This window comes from Chelonoidis abingdonii, chromosome 8, assembly GCF_003597395.2.
Source record: "Chelonoidis abingdonii isolate Lonesome George chromosome 8, CheloAbing_2.0, whole genome shotgun sequence".
Taxonomy (NCBI): domain Eukaryota; kingdom Metazoa; phylum Chordata; order Testudines; family Testudinidae; genus Chelonoidis; species Chelonoidis abingdonii.
Genome location: NC_133776.1, coordinates 96,684,353 through 96,699,060, shown reverse-complemented (window position 1 = coordinate 96,699,060; position 14,708 = coordinate 96,684,353).

The following is a 14,708-nucleotide window of genomic DNA, read 5'->3' as shown; positions in this document are numbered from 1 at the left end:
GCTTATGTAACGCCCTCCTGTCCTGGGATGAACTACATCACTCATCTTATTCAGAGTACTTTAACAAAGACCCTGGACTTCCTTAATAAATATAAGTGCATTGTTGGCCATACTTTATTAGTTACTGTTAGGTTTTCTAAATCAAAAGGTCATGCACCGAATGAAACACGAACAGCAGAGACGTCCCCCCACCAACCCCAATGAAAATACACCGATAGCATTCTCATTAAGCAAAAGAGGTTTTCATTTAAAACCTGAGAAACAGTAAAGAAGAAATACTTAAAGCTGGCCTCTTTTCATGATTTCTCATGGGTCATAAAGCAGGCTGCAAAAGCCCGCTGTCCTAATTAGCACAGGAAAAAATTCAAATGTCAGACTTTCGTTGGGCAATGAACTGTTCCCCAAACAAAATAAAACATTGGAACAAGCGAGTGAAGGTAGAATATATTTCATATAGCTCCTGTTTGAAAGACAAAAAAGTGTAATAAGTGCATTAAAGGTCTGATCAAGATTTAAGTCGGAATATTATGAAAATTACATACAGACACAAGGGAAAGGTTACCGCTAACCTGAAAATCCAAGATAAATAGCCAATGAGCACTAGGAGGAAAAAAATATTTCTGAAAACTCTCCAGTGCCATTGGATTTGTTTTAAACAAGCATGTGCAAGAGCTTGTGAGAACTCAACTAAAGTCCTTGACACCACGAAAAAGGGATTTAATGACTCGTTTTCTCCTGGGCTCACAAGGCAATATCATTAGTTTAAAGACCAGATGATTTTGGGACCAGTAAGAGCATTTATATTTAAAACAGATAAAATAAGGGTAATCATGTATCATGCTCTTCTTAATCTGACACCATCAACTCAGGTGGGGGTAGGGGGACAAATCACATTTTTGCTCCTACTTTGGTTACAAATAACTTCTAAGATCACTATCGCTGAAAGACTGGAGAGAGATTTTTTTTTATTAGGGTGGAGGTACTATTTTATTTACTTTATAAATTTGGCAGCAGCTTGTGTATAGCCCGTTTCACTGGATAGTTGATGAACTGTACCAGGTGCTTAGCTCTGCTTGGATGAAGCTGCTTTATGGTTGGTCTGTGCTGCCCATCTCTTACGCTGGAGAATCCGAGGGTGTCTCAAATCTACCTATTCCCCTTCCTCTCCCCAGGGGGTAGCTGAGGAAAGGCTGATCCCTGCTCCCCCGTGATCTCTGAGTACCATAAAGGTTTCCCCTGAAGACCCATGGATAGAGCAGCCTTTAGGATTGGCTCAGGACTAAGATAGCCATGTAGCACTGGCCGGGCATAAAGGTAGTTTAAAGCCACATTTGCACACACCCGCCCTTTGCAAGCTTCCAGAAAAAAAGGTTGAGTCTATTCACAATTGTCTGTAAGGAACAGCTCCCTACTCTTGCATTCCACAATGGGGGAAGGGGCCTCTCTCTGAAGTATCAGTATTCCCACCCAAAAGATTAATAGATATGACGGGCCAAAGATCCTAGCCAGTGTTACAAATTTTCTGTTCCTATGTAAGTTTGCTAGTAGAACATGTTTATGTTTGTTTGTTTTTCTGACTGCAGCATGTGCTAGCACTACCTATTATTTTTAGCCTATGTCCAGACAAAAATTTAGATCTGGATCTGAACCTACGAAAAGCTTAAGGATGGTTTGATGCATTCATAATAGGCATACAATTCTACTGGTTTGCCATTTAAAATTTTCAGACCTGGATTTGGAGCCAAATGTCCATAGAGTTTGGGCTTAGGTCCATTTCTCAGGGAGGGTTGCTTCTAATTGTGAAATCGACAAATGTAAAGAGAAAAAAGTGTTAGCTACTGTATGGCCAACCTAGCATGAAGAATGAATACAAACAGTAAGGCATAATATTCCTGCAAGAAGTTTTAAAAAGAAATCAGTGCTCATACACATGTTCAAGAACATGTTCAAGCCTGTATAGTGAGAACTGTGTACTGCATTCTGATGGCATATTAAAATTGTACAAAAAATACTGCAACTAGTTAATAGCATGCAGATGCACTAATTTAACTGTCGCAGTTACTGGTGTGCTAACAGGTGACAGTGGCCTTAATGAAAATGAAATTACAAGTATATTTTACAGTTAAGTGTAATTACAATTACAATTGAAATTGCAAGTAACTGGAGATGCTCCAATTAAAATGAAAAGATTACACCAAAATGTGCCTGGTATGTGATCCCTTCCATGAAAGGGCAACACCCTACTAATTGGTGTCCAGAAAGCCAATATTTTAACAGATGTGTTATTTTTTAATTAATCTTCCCATTTGTAGTCTCCCTACATTTCACACTTCAAATTTCAGTTTTGAAAATTAAGGAGTTCATAATATTCTCAAGAAATACAGAATGGCATATGAACACTTTTACCTCAAGTACATGGATTCAGATTCAGTCCAGGTTAACTGCAACCATCTAATGCCTGCTGAGAAACTGAGAACTCTCTCTCTCTCTCACACACACACACACACACCCCGGATGAGTATGAAGAAGCTCGCTATACCATTATCCCTGCCATACTTATCCTGTGGTTAGTAGTCAATTCAGCATTGGCCACCAGCCAATACATATACATACAAATACATATTCTGAAAAATCAAATGAAGGAAAGGTGGGTGAGGTAATATCTATCATTGGACCAACTTCTGCTGGTGAGAGACAAGCTTGTCACCCACTTTGCCTCCCTATATCTTGGGACCAACATGGCTACAACACCACCACATACAAATAAAGGAATGGTCAGTTCACTTCAAATTCCTTTGTCAACAAGACAGCAGCTCATGAACAAATGAGGTTCTTCAAATTCTATAAGGACCATCATCTTTCAATTCAGATGACAGTGTAACAGAGATTTGATACAGGCATCTAGAAATAGACATCAAATAAAGCCTGTCAAATAAAGCAGTATTATTATACATTCAGCTGAACGTAATGTCATGCCCTTCTAAAACCAAGATAGAATTAGCATAGTAAACGTACAGATCCATCTATCTTCTACACCCATCCCACAACAAAGAAATAGGCCAGCTTTTGGAAGTTTATCAAAATACATAAAGAAATCTGTCAATGTCAACTAGATCATAATACCACAAATATACCTACCTGTGACAAGATGCCTACAAACTACTTGGCAACGATTAGGAAGCTGGTGTGCTGTGGCCATTCCTTATCACACTAAACATAATTGTCTTGCTGTTACAGCAAGCAGACAAGGGCAGCAAAAGGTATCTATTTGTCATCCTTTGTCTTATTATTGTAAGCTCTTTGGAGCAGAGACCATCTTTTGTTATATGTGCATAAAGAGCCTGATCCAGAGGCAAATGAAGTTAATGGAAGACTTTTCCACTGATTTCAATGGCCTTTGCATCAGACTCTATGCACAATGGATCTTTGATCAAGGTGCTCTAAGCACTGTCACACTAATAACACAAAAAGAGTCCCTTTTAATTAAGGTACTTCTCAAAACAGAACTAATTTGAACTCACAAAAAGTAGTAGTTTACTTACAAAGCAGATGATATTTACTCAGGACAGGAAATATCTGATTTTGAAAATCAGCCTCCGATTTAATGCCCACAATCTTGTGGATACAATTACTTGTAGGTGCAAATGATGGCAGGTGTCAGTCAACCTGATATGAGTATGTACCAGTGGGGCCATCTAATTAACTATTTGTGGACGCACCACAAAGATTGGTTTAAAAATCAGGCTCTAAAAGCTATATTATATCCCAGATCCTCACCTACTGATGTTAATAGGAGTTGCATGAGTGGATTCAGTCCAGTTGATAACCTTTATTGCAAGAGAAATTGTGATATGAAGTAGTAAGTACTTGTAAGACAACTTGTAAAGATTTCTAGACAAGTACCTTAAAAAACCCCAAGAAAATGCCATCCATGAGGACAAGGGCATTGCCACATCTTATTACCAGAAGGAACAAAGGAAACTATATCTCGAAAGCATTAGTGACTTCCAGTCACCTTTTGTTCCAGCTGATTGGTCCACAGTTCTCCATGTAAAGCTATAATCAGAAACCAAGTTGCTAACTATTCACAACTTACTCACTAATGCAATTTATTTTAAAAACAAAACAATTTCATCTTCCCCTTTTTGATTCTTCACGTTTTGTTCTCTCTTCATTTTATTGAATGGGATCTTAATGCTGATGAGAAAACACAGGTCCAAACCCAAACCATCTGTTTCAAGTGACCAATTATGGTTCTGATCCAGTCCAAATTTTTGATTATTTAAATGCCTGACTTGACTCCCACTGAAATCCATAAAAGTCTGTCCACTGACTTGGATCAGGTCCTTATTATATTGACTAATACGTCCACCTATGGCTAATTTGTTGATAAATGGAAATATGGGATCTCAACAGGCCTAGCTCTAGTAAAATTTGCTCGGTTTCATGCACCTTGTTCTGCTGATAAGATTTACTTGATAAGGTCTGATTACACAGCAGCTAATGGAATACTAGAAATGGCAAGGTCGGTTTTTTGGGTTTTTTTAAATAAAAGCTTTCAAGCTAGTGCGTACCAGAATATCAGGTACTCCTGTTTGTTAAATTGATTTAGCCTACTACTTTATATTCCAAGGAGCATGAGTGGTTGCTTGATTTTTTTTTTAATATACAATTTGTGTGAATGGTTTTAATAAAAAGCTTCAGTGACAAAAATCTGACCAAAATCTGAACAGTGTAAACAAGGAATATGCGTGACATATTACTTAAGAGGATTAATTATCTATATCTATATATTTAAATTACCTTAAATGCCAACCATGCACACTGCTAAAAGAAAGAATAAAAAAAGGAATCACCATATAACGTGTCCCTTAGGGAAAACTTAACTGCTAACATTTATTAGTATATTTTCTCCACTGAAGTAAATACTTTTACAAAATTGTAAACAGATTTGGGGGTGGGGGGAAGGGGATAATAGCTGTAAGCCAGGCAGAAATAATAGTGACATCCTTTTTTTTTTAATCAGTAAGATCATGCTCTTAATTGTAACAGACATCATAAAGTCCAAAAGAGAAATTAAAGAGAGAGTTTAATCATTTAGAATTTTCATATCTTTTCATATACAAATATAGAAAACTGATTATTTAAAAAAGCTCTGCCACACTATTATGCCAAAACTAGGGTAAAATTACTGCTATAAAATCCCTTTACAGTTCTTTTCCCTCTATAATTTAACTAACATTTATTGTTAAAAGAAATGTGCACTTACACATTTCTCACACAAAGCATAATTTATAATAAAGAAAGTTATCTGTGTTAGGAAGATTGTTTTATTAGCCATCTTAAGAGGTATATGAATAATTTGTAAATACATAAATTATTTCCCAATTATTCTTCCTAGCAACAATTTATACTTCTTTTAAGGAATTAGGTTTTCAAAATTAATGATTAATATATTTAAGGATCTCAATAGCAGTGTGATATGAACTGTGTGCTTAGATTATGAACAAATACATCTGGTCACACGATCCTTATCCACACATGCCACTCCTACTCAGACAAGTTATCCTAACTGCATCCTCAGTGTTATATGCCCAGAAAGTCCAACAGCTAGATTGTTCCTTTACGTATATCCTTGAGCAAGAGGTGATGCATACCCTACAGTGCCCTAGGGAGCTGTGCGACTCAGAGACAGAACTCTGAGTCAGAATTTTTTCTTTCTCCCCTTTCAGACCCAAGTGAGGCAGAAGTAATGTGTGTCTGCCCTATGCAGGAGAGCTAGCTAGTCTCCAGTCAGAGTAATGAACACCCGTGAGCTACAGCAGAACCGCCTAGTTGGCCCGCCCACCTGATTGACTGAGAGGAACCAAGAGGGTTCAAGATACTTTCAAATCTGGGTGGAGGGAAGCTTGGGTGTGTCTTTTGTTCTCTCTGCTGTTCTCTCTGGTTTCTGAGAGTGACCACATGTACCTACAGGCTCTCTAATCTTCTATTCCAATTTTGTAAGTACAAAGGTAGAAAGGCGGTATAGTCTTATAAATGTTTTTCTGTATTTGCAGATGTGTAGTTTGCTGGAAGTATTTTTAAATTGTATCGTTGCTGGGGAGAGCTTTTCTCACGTGTATAAGCTAAAAGACCCTGCAATATTACATCTTGTATTTAAGAAGATCTCTTATTTTTCTCTCTTTATTAAAAACTTTTTCTGTAAAAGACTGATAATTTTTTCCCCTGGTTAAGGCAAAGGAAAGGAGTCTGCACTCACGCAGGGAATTTGTGGGAAAAAGAGAAAAGGGGGGAGGAAAAATCTGCTCCTGTGTTTATCTCTGTCTCTCTCTCCAGGGAGAGAGGAGGGAGGGGGAAGGTAAATGTCCTCTTTGCTTTAGATTCACGGAGCTTGAATCTGTATTGCCTCTGGTGAGGGAACAAAGGGGAGGGGCGAGGGGGAATTCCTCTGTGTGTTAAGATTCAAGGAGCTGATCCCAGTGATCTTCCAGGGTAACCCAGGGAGAGAAAGCCTGGGAGAGCACTAGTGAGGGAAAGAGAGTTTACTTTCCTTGTATTAAAGATCCAGGGGTCTGGGTCTCGGGGGTCCCCAGGGAAGGTTTTGGGAGACCAGAGTTTATCGGGCACTCAGAGTCCTTGATTGGTGGCAGCGTATCAGATCTAAGCTGGTAATTAAGCTTAGAGGATTTCATGCTAGTACCTCATTTTTTTGGACTCTAAGGTTCAGATTTGGGAAAGAATACTATGACAACCTCACTTTTTCTCTGTCCTCCCTTCTCCTTGCTCCAGTCCTTCTCCTGTCTAGTTTCCAGTCTGCTCCAGCCCTGCTCGGTTTGACTGTTGCCTCTGACTCCCAGATCGTGATTCCGGCTCCGTCTGCTCACCCTGACCACCACTGCTCCAACCACTGAGTCTGATTGCCCATCTCCTGGTTGCTGACAGAACTGAAAATAAATTTTAAAAAATTGAAGCGAAAAGTAGAGAGGAAAAAACAACCTAAATGTTCTGTTCAATCCAAAACTAAATATTTTATGTTGATTTCAAGTAAAAGTAAAAAGTAAATTGAAGGCAATGTTGAAATGAAAGGTCATTTTGAATAGAAAAAAAACTGACAAAAGTATTGACGTGAAATAGCCTGACTTTTAGGGGAAAAAACTGGGGGAGGACCTGGGGAAGGGGTCAGTGCAAACACGTCAACAAAACGGACCTGAATTTTCAATATTTTGATGTTGCTGAATCTGCATTTTTCCACCAAAAAAGTTTTGGTCAAAAACTTTTGCCCATCTCTTGTCGCATTATCTTCTCAATGTGTGTCCCAGCAATGCCAGAAGCAGATAATATACCTGATCTCATCTTTTCCCCTGGCCAGCTTACTCCCCCCACTTCAAGATTGCCCCAGCTCCCCAAAGTGGTCCTTGGACCACACGTAGATGGCTTTGTCATGTCTGTGTTGGGATGGACATCGTCTCTTCCATGATTAAACAATATAGAATTGATCAGAACACCACAGAGAGATGTGGAAAACTGACCAAAGGACGGACAATCTGAAAATGTTAATTTTTCAGAAGTTACCTTCAGTGTCTTATGGAGACACTCAACAAGATGCTGGGTATCTTTGGCCACGTTGCTTGTCTTTTTTGGCCCACGCAGCTTTATTGCTGTCACAAGTGAAGGGCAAAATCAAAACTGCAAAGGCGTAAGCATGACCAGAAAAACAGATTAAAAGGAAGTTTATCACAGCCATACAAAAAGAACAAAAACAGTGGGATACAATTACCAGCTACACACTGCATGTTAAACGAAAGCAGCCAAGGCAGACAAAGCAGATGGAAATGTGTAAAGCCGTAGTACAGGGAAAAGATGTTAAAGATGATTGTTTTGCTTGACCAAATAAGTTTGTCAGTAAATCCTGTGTTTAAAATACAAGTCTGACAACCCAACTGGGGGAAATGAGTTCAGCGTACAGTCCTCTGACGCTTACTAGCCCAGCCAAGACGCAATAGTAACATGAAACAGCTTCAGGTGTGCCAGCCTCTCAGAACGCTGTTATCTCCACTAACATGGAAAGTAAGGCATGTTGCCATACACGCTGACTTTTGTAATGTGATTTCTTTTTCTGTTTTGCAGAAGCAGTAGTCTGATGGGCCATCTTGGATTATGCAGCATGAATGCAAGGTTCAGAGAGAGAATCCAAATATACATGAAGAGAATTTATTTATTAGGAGATTAAATTTACATACTGGTAGCAAAATCAAATGTTAATCCTAGATAGCTGTAGCTTTTGCAAAGTGCATGGAAATGACTCTGGTAAGGGATTTGATGAAGTTTGGTAACATGCAACGTCATTGGGCAGTGGCCACGAATCTGGTGACAGTATAAATGGGTCCATTAGGGTTTCCCCAGTGTAAAGTTTATGCCTTATTTGCAGTCAGATCTAAATGTAATCCTGCGGCAAAAAGTGTTTTTTATTTATTTCTTTACCTGCTGACTATGGTTAGCTTTCATTTAAAGTGAAGAGTACAGAACTCTGGGTTTTTCACATCACTGTACCTCTAACGACAGGGTCCTCACAAGCCAGGTTTTTTTTTTGTTTTGTTTTTTGTTTTGTTTTTGCAACTGACTGAGGACATTTGCTTTATCACATGGTGAAAGCTGTTTTAAAAAAGTAGGTTGCAAGCTTGTTTCTAACCAGATATTTAATGTTGCTCTCCACGCTGCAATTGGTGTTATTCAATTTCATGTTCTTTTAATGAGTTATATTGATAAGGTCTTAAAATATGTATGCATGGGCAGTAATAAGTTCCATAATTAAAAAATAAGTTGACAGATTTTTTTATTTTAGATATTTTCTTATTTCCAATGATCATTGATATTTTCCATAGTCTAATTTTATTTCATTTGCAATTACTCTTACCATCCATTTTTTCCTGCTTTCTTGTGGTCTCATTATCAGTCGTATTTCAAAACTAAATATTTGCAACATGTTTTTTATTGCTAGGTTTAACCTATCTTAATAATGTTAAACCCTGTTGGATCCACTAAACTCATTGCATGGGAAACCCACTGGAGATCAAACTAACAGCATGAGCACTTCATATCATTGCCAGTTAATGGTTATTGCATTATGTGGACACACCCTGCTGCCTAGCCAGTTCCCTGATCTGTTACTGCCGGTGCAGTTGAACCAAGGAAGATGACAGCATGAATTAGTCAAGAGAAAATGAGCATGGTTCTGCTCTGCACTTTGGTCCAGAGAAGCAACAGAAGGAAGCAGTAACCTTCTTTTGTCATTGTAAGAATGCTGGCCAAGCCTCAGAACCCATTCTATAAAAAATACTGATCCACACTTCCATCGAATTGCTGAAAATGATCAATTCCATTTTACCTTCATGTAGTTAGGAGAAACTAGATGAAATTTTTTGGTTCATCTTGACCTTTTTACAAACATCTTAATTTTTTTTTTAAACACATACCAACATCCCACTGCCTAAACATGTAACTTCAGTATTTAATACAAAATTTCTTTTGTAATCTCCAGACAACCAAAGGAGTTCCTCTTTCCTTAGATATGGAGAACTATAATTCTGAGAGATGAATGTTACTTTAAAAAGTCCTGTTTGGTTTTTTTCTAAGGTGAAACATCAACCAGTGCAACTTCCAACTGGACTGATACTTTTTACTTTTTAATGAAAGAGAGTGAAGCAGTTTTGTTAGCAGCTATCTTTTTTGATAGCTGGGACAGTATATTGCATGAAGCTGCAAAGTGAGGAAACTGCCCCTGATCCTGCAGAGAAGTTGACATGTACTTAACTTTAAACACCGAATAATTCTATTGAAGTCACTGGGACTACTCATAGTGTGTATAGTTCATACATCTGCAGCACTGGAGCCCATCTGCATGGTATTAATGTGCCTGGGGATAAATGTGTATAAAATTCTCTCTATTTGGTTCTCTCATCTGTTCTCATGTCACTGTATTTAAATCCAACAAATGTCAGAATCTTGAAGTTAAGATTCTGAGCAAATATTTAAACAAATTGCAGGACAAAAACAATACATTTGAAAAACAACTGTAGACGGGCGGCACTCACCCCTGTGGCACCTCCTACTGGTCACTTCCAGAATTAGCTCAAATTCCAGCTCGGAGCGCCCTCTGCAGGCCGGTGATCCACCTGTCCTCTGCTCTGGCCCCATGTCCCTCCCTGGACCCCGGTGCCCTTTTACATGGGGTTCTGCCCCCCTGGCAGTAACTCCTTTCTCTCTGGGGTTTCCTCCTCCTGGGAACCCCCCACCCTCTATCCCCACTTTGCCTCAGTATTGGCTACTGCCCAGTCATTGTCTAGCCCCACGCCCTGGGGCAGACTGCAGTATCAGCCACTCATCATCAGCAAAGGGGTTTGGACCTGCTGCCTTGGCCTACCCCTGGGTTGCACCCTACAACCCCAGTACCTCTTGGCCGACTCCTAGGCTGCAGCCTGGGGCTTTCCAGGCAGGAGCTCCCCGGCTCCACTGCCTTCCCCAGCCCTGCTTTACTCTAGATACCTTGTCCAGTTCTATGCAGCCAGGCCCTTCTCCTTCTACAGGCAGAGGGAGACTGACTGTGCTTCTGGCTTCTCTGCCTTTTATAAGGGGCCCCAGCTGCTGCCGCTTCCCCCAATCAGACCAGTCTAAAAGGCTGCTTTCTCCATCCCCAGCCCCTTCTCCAAGCTGTTTTTAACCCCTTCAGGGCCGGAGCAGAGATCCACTCTGCTACACAACATAATGGGGGTTAAAATGTGGAAATATTCAGTTATGGCTGTCAAGGTTGTACAGCATAGAATCCTATGAACTTACTGCAAAATTAGTTAAAAACAAAACGTCGGAAAGTCTAGAAACATGCGAACAACATTAACCATATTTCCAGTTTTGAGCACTTGGGGGCCAGATCCTCAGGTGGTGTAAAATCAGTAAATGAAGTCTATGCAGCTATGTCATTTACACCAGTAATTCTCAAACTAGGGCCGCCTCTTGTTCAGGGAAAGCCCCTGGTGGGCTGGGCCGGTTTGTTTACCTGCCGCGTCCGCAGGTTCGGCCGATCCCTTGGCCCGCGCCACTTCCTGCAGCCCCCATTGGCCTGCAGCAGCTAACCGCAGCCAGTGGGTGGCCGAATCTGCAGACATGGCAGGTAAACAAACTGGCCCTGCCCACCAGGGGCTTTCCCTGAACAAGCAGTGGCCCTAGTTTGAGAACAACTGATTTACACCAGCTGAACGCCTGGTCTAATGGTTTTATTTTTAATTCCATTGTGACAGATTTTTCAGCAAGAAAACCTTTGGGGTGCATGTTCAAAGTACTGGTCGAATATATACAATGGCAGCTGTAGGTGGGTAACCTCTCTGCAAATCCCAGAATGCCTCTTTTTCAAAACCCTATGGATACGTGCTGGTGAATTGAAAATTAGACCACAGGAAAAAAAAAAGAATTCATGGTGGCGGTACTTCCTGATTCTATGCACGTGCACACAAACACACACACACACTCACACAAAGCACAGGTAGTTTGAGAAGCAGCAACTTTGTGCTGGGCCACATTGGGTATGTCTACACTGCAAATAAAAACCCGTGACTGTTTAATTGCAGGGTAAACTTCTGGACTTAGGCCGCAGCCTGAGTTCTGGGACCCATTCACCTCACTGGTCTGGTCTGGGACTCATTCACCTCACCTCCAGTCTAAGCCCCGCAGAAGTCTACATTGCAATTAAGCAGCCCTTTAACCCAAGCCCCATGAGCCTGAGTCAGCTGGCATGGGCCAGTCACAGGTGTCTAACTGCAGTGTAGGCAATGACCCATTGTTGCCTGTTTCTGATTCTGCATCTTTCTATTCCCCCCTGCAAATGAACAGTAGCTAACATTCACCTGGATGTGCTCTTCTCTGTATCTGCACTGGAGGAGAGTTGGTGGTAAGTGTGGCTACTGCATCAGGCTGTAGGGCAAGTAAAATCCCACAGAAAGCTGTCTGACACACACCATCTTATTTATCTCACTGAAAAGATGCACTTAGACCCTAATCTAAAGAAGCCGCTGGAAAGAGTCCCATTGATTTCCATGGGCTTTGGACCAGGCTCTATCTGACAGTGATAGCGACAGTAGCCTGAGTAGGTAGGATTTAGTTCAGAGCCATCCCATCGCACAGGGAGCTCAGAGAGAGATTGTGGCTTTCAGAGAGGCCAGCACCAATCGCTCTAACCTGAATTCAGAGAGAAAGAGAGAGAAGTGGGTGGCCTGGCCTAGTAGATAGCACACTGGACTAGTAGATAGCACACTGGACTGGGACTCAGGGCATGTCTATACAATACAGCAATGTGCACTACAGAGTGTGATTTCTAAAGTGCACCAAACTTGTCACACACCAACTGGTCCATGTAGACACCACTGGAGCACACTCAATGTACCCTCATGCAATTAACATAGGCCAACTTTAAACGGTAATATGTTAATGTGCACTAGGGAAATTTTAGTGGGCACCAGCAGGATCTACGTGGAAATCACCCCTACATAGTTTGTATGGGGCAGCATTGTACGCATGCCCCTTCAGGAGATCTGCGTTCTATTCCTGGCAATGCTACTAGCTTCCTGGATGACCTTGGGCAAGTCACATCACCGCTCTGTGCCTCAGTTTCCCTCTGTAAAAAGAGGCAATGATACTGACCTCCTTTGTAAAGTGCTTTGAGATCTACTGATGACAAGCACTATATAAGAGCTATGTATTGTTATTCTATTCAGATGCCCAATGACGGATTTGGATATCTAGCTTTAGGCCCTGTGGTTTTAAACAGTGGCCAACATGGATTAAAGGACACTTGTAGAGAATAACAGATGCAGCCTTCTTTCATAATATTTACAAAGGATTCCCTGACACAGTGCTCATTTTCCCCCCAGAAAGCAGATGCTACTGCCTGCGTGATGAAGGGACACAGCGAGAACAAACTGGCACACAGATTGTAAGATAATGTAGCCTGTAAGGCTTCCGTGCAAAAACTGCTCTTTCTTGAATGCGAAATATTATTTTGAACCTTTGATGAAAGGCTCTTTTGAGACAGTGTAATCACTTCTAATGGGTGGCTGATATGAATTTTCATCAAGGAACTATTTAAAAGGCATTGTCTCTTTCTATACCGAAGGACATGACCTTTGATGACAAGTAACTGTAATTACATCCGTTAACCTGACTTCAGAGCTGAACAAAGGAGATATTTATGATAAATTTTACAGTGCCAAACCAGCTATACAATATGTCATTAGCAAAAGGAAAACTAGTACTAGTTAAATGGTGCAAACTCTTTGGAAAGAGTGCTGAGCTTTCCAAATTGCAGCAGCTTGTCTCCTTTGTACTCCATATTTAATCAGTAATTTGTGGGCTTGGTGTTTTCCCTGACAGCTGGTGTAGGGACAGAAGATCAAACTACTGTAAGTACGATAGCATGGGATTGATTAAGTCTGAGCTTCTAGCAGAGCTCAGCTTCACAAAAGGAAAATTAAAGTGCTCTAAAGTGGAGAACAAACCAGTAGCATACACTACAATGCTTGTTGGGGATGTATAAGTTCATGTATCTGAGTAAATCAGTTGACTGAAATCTGCATTACCTAGTAAAGATTTAGCACCCCTGGGGCATTTTTTCCAATCTGCTTTCCAAAGTAGTCACTGGTATAAACAGAGATCAAATATTTTATTTCCCTCACTTACCATTGCCTGGAAACAGGAGTTACCTCACACGTTGGCTGTGCGTGAACTTTGTTAATTTCATACCCATCAGAACGCTAATTCAGAGTATTGGGATCTAATTCAGCTTTGCAGTGGGAGAAAAAGTGCAAAAAAAAAAAATAAAAGGGGCAGGGAGGAAAAAATAGGTGGTAAGACAGTGAGCAAAGTGAAAACAAAGAGACAAATTAATGGTGAGGGAGAAAGAAGAATTCTAATGAATAAATAGACAGGGTGAAATCCAGGCCCCACTGAAATCAGTGGGAGTTTTACCATTGACCTCTGAGGGGTTAGGATTTCACTCAGCATGAAGGGCATCAACATGATATGATACAACACATTCCATTCACTTCAATGGGCTTCATATAAGATCCATGATGTGTGCTGCGAGCCTATCCCACTATTCATGCAGCGTGAGGATGGGGCATCCTTCCACCTTTTCTCTGCCTGTGTTGGGGTGGCTAATGCTTTAAAGGGCACTAGAAGTGCCTGGACTCAAGAATGTGAGGAGACTGTAATTGAGGAGATGTGTCAGACTCCTGCACAATTTAGAAGAGGGTGAACTCTTTGCTTCTTCCCCTTCCTTTGTGCTCACATGCAGGGGCAAATCTACCCTTCCCCACCTCCCACCCCCACTCCCCAAGGAAAAAAACATGCATTCAGTTTCCTGTTTCCTCACAGCCTCTTGACACTACAGAGGAAAAGCCTGGTCTCATGGAATTCAGTGGAACTTTTCCCACCGATTTCACTGGGGCCAGAAGTTCATCCCATGCCTTCTCGGGACAGTAGGGAAGATTCTGTTTTAAAGAGAATGAATGGGCTTAGAAAGGTATAATCTTTTCTGATTCATTTTCTGCCTACATTAACCAACATTTCCCCCCTTTTATTTCCATGTTTCCTCTAATTAAAGCTTTGGCCTCATAAATAATGTGAAATTAATGGTCTTTAACTGCATGTTAGTCTAGGGG